This window comes from Eleutherodactylus coqui, chromosome 11, assembly GCF_035609145.1.
Source record: "Eleutherodactylus coqui strain aEleCoq1 chromosome 11, aEleCoq1.hap1, whole genome shotgun sequence".
Taxonomy (NCBI): Eukaryota; Metazoa; Chordata; class Amphibia; order Anura; family Eleutherodactylidae; genus Eleutherodactylus; species Eleutherodactylus coqui.
This window is the reverse complement of record NC_089847.1, coordinates 20,390,752-20,393,928: the sequence shown is the minus strand read 5'-3', so window position 1 is coordinate 20,393,928 and position 3,177 is coordinate 20,390,752.

Sequence of the window (3,177 nt, the reverse complement as noted above, 5' to 3'; positions counted from 1 at the left end):
TGATCGTTTTTTTCCTGAAAGTTTCTGTAACAAAAGACAATAAGAAATAATTGGGAGCGTTCCATGTATTCCATCCTGGCGAGTCATCGTGAGACTGGACCAAGTACTCGGAATGGAACGTTATTGCTGTCTTATAAGGAGTCTATTTCTAGCTCCGCTCCGTGGGGCTCGTTGTTGGCATCTTCGTTACTTTTTACCATTTTGTTTTTAATTAACGAAACGTTATGAACTATTTTATTCTTAAATGTCGCCAAAAAAAAGAATCAAATGGATGCCTGAAAGGGATGGCGAAACATGATGTGAACAGGGCACTAAAAAAAACCAAAACCCCACCAGACAAGAGATCTGATTACAGAAACAATGGATTTAGAAAAAAATTACCTGTTTTTAAAATGATTCTTGCTGGTTCCTGGAAAAAAAAAAAAGTAGTGTCCACACGATGAGAAAACATGATGTGACCCAACATTACCGATAATTGTATAATATTTCATATTAGAACTTGGACAGAATCACTGGGAAAGGAAATAAAAGTCGGCACATGATTGGCTAGAAGGTCCAAAAAGTCTACACAAAAAGTTGAGAGTTTGTAGTGGGAAACACCGTGTGTAGTTGTACAAGTAGGCGCCACACTAACGAACGTGTGATACTATGGGTGGCATGCTCACAGAGGTTGGTACAGATGCTCACCGCTGCTGCTAGAAGAATGGATTGTTGGCCAGCTGTACCAGCTCAGATTATGGAACAGCTTTTATATTTGTGACCTCAATTTGCTCTGCATTTCACATCTCCTTCTCCAGCCGTCACTCAGCGAAGGATCCTCTTTCCTTCTACCAGCAGCGTTCATAACCCCTTCAACTTTGGTCCTCCACCGGCGCCCAACGTGGGACATATACTGCAGCGGTACATTAATAATTTGGGTTTACATACATGATATGCAGGAATGTTATTTCATCAAGTTTTATTGAATTCACACGGAACAGTCCAACTGAGATTGGATTGGTGAGGAAAGGAGAGGGGGGATGTAGGAGCCATCAGAGATTACAGCAGATGGTAGGGATGGATTTATGAAATCATCTCTTCATTATTAAACTCCCAGAGAAATGGAAAATAGAACGATCACGTGTTAAGACGCAGGCTGCACATCTAGACGGGGGCTGTAGACTGTAGCGGCCGCCCTATACTGGTGGACGACCCTGACGTCCATCACGCCGTAGAAGAGATCGGGAATACTAATATCCTACAGAGTTTCCTCAAGGCATTGTTCAGTAGGAATCTGGTCCTTAGTTGGTTCCTTGACAACCAAGGCAAGGCATTGGAAGAAGCAGTGGTGTCCTGGCGAGATGGGCCTCTGGGAGTGTTTCCAAAGGATAAGACACCTAAAATCTCTCCCCAAGTAGACCATACAGGAACTATGGTCAATGGAGAGCTATCAATGGTGGTCTTGATGTTCTTCAAGAAGTTGTGAGGTTACTAGACGGGATGAGGTGTGACATCACTGTACACACGGTCATAGTGGAAGGGATTGTTACAGTTCACACAAGGGATATGAGTCAGGTGTTGTTCATGGGGACTTGTCCCAAAGCTCAGAGCTTCCCTTCTATGATAAGAGTCTTGAGGTCAGTTGTGGAGTTGGCACACAGCACCGTGTGGGACACCCTCCTTTTTTTCCACCAAGGATGCAATTGCTTCTTCTACCTCCAAATGACTCACATACCCCGGTCCGAGACGCTCCGGGGGCGCCACTCCCATGTTAATTTTTACCTGATAATGGCAAATACAGGAGATTTTGGTGATATTACAGGTCTCCATGAGTATGGTTGAGGTCCAGATTCTTAACTGCACTAGTTATAAAATAGAGCAGCTCTGCCCACTGATATAATACTATGACCCCAAGTAATATATGACATTATGCCAAGATCACAGATATCCATGTCTTCTTATTTTTTCAATATCCCTCACTTTCAGCCATAGCTATGAGCCATTTCACATAAGCCTCATTCAGTGTACAAGGAAGATCTAGATATTCCTCAAGAACCACCTGAGAAAATGCCAGAGCTCCTTCTGCATGCAAGGTTAGGAATCCAGTGCCAGGCATAATCAAACGGACCCATTTACTTCAGGGTTCCATTTTTGTGTTCCTAAGACAGAACAGAAGAATGGAGACCTGAACGCAGATGTGAACGTAGCTTAACTCGAGCAGAGCTATGATGTCCAATGTACAACAAAAAACAGTTGCTGAATTGTCTTGAAATTTGGCCTTTAAAGGTACATCCACACCGTATTCGCTGCACGCCACCACATGAGACAGTCGGGTGGCGTGCGGCAAGTACACAATGACATTCCGTACTTGCTACGTATCACCTTGCACTATCTTGATGTGTATGAGCATGTAATACGGACCAAGATACAACTTGCTGTGATCCTTCTTGTGTGTGTATGGACCGAAAGTAGGTGACCCGCTGAGTCCGGGGATGTAAGTTTTATACTTACCTTCTCCAATGTTCCCCCCCTATGTCAGTGATGAAACCGGCGCTGCAGTGCATTGAGTGTCACACTAAGTTTAAAATGGGAGGACTACTTAGCGCTCTGCTCAAAGCGCTGACTCCTAGGGAATGGTTAGGAAGGTAAGTATAAAACTTAGATCCCTTAGATCACCTACTACGGACCCATAAGCTTAGCTAATAAGGCTAAAAGTAACTGACAGAGTCTCTTTAAGCCTTATTTCTATAAACCTGGCAAACCTCTTTAAGGACTGAGGACATTTTTGTTCCGACCCCCCCCCCCCCCCCCCACCATCCCGCTCACATTCTGTCACCTAAAACTATTACTTTGAAAGGGCTTTTCCCAAGAAATTCTATTGATGACTTATTACCAGGATAGGTCATCAATACTTGATCGGCTGGGGTCTGTCGCTCGGGACCCCGACTTCTCTATTTGTGACGCTCACAGCATGCGCCCGCTCAGCTGATCGGTCGAAGTCCTGAGCGACAAACAGTGGGCGATCAACTTTTGATGACCTATCATGGTGATAAGTCATCAATAGTAATTTCTTGGAAAACCCCTTTATGGCTACAAAGCTATTTGAGATCTTATTTTCACCAGACAAGCAGTAGATTAGTTTGGTAACATTTTGGGGTATATGTAAGCACAATGTATGTGAATTTTTGCTCCACACCA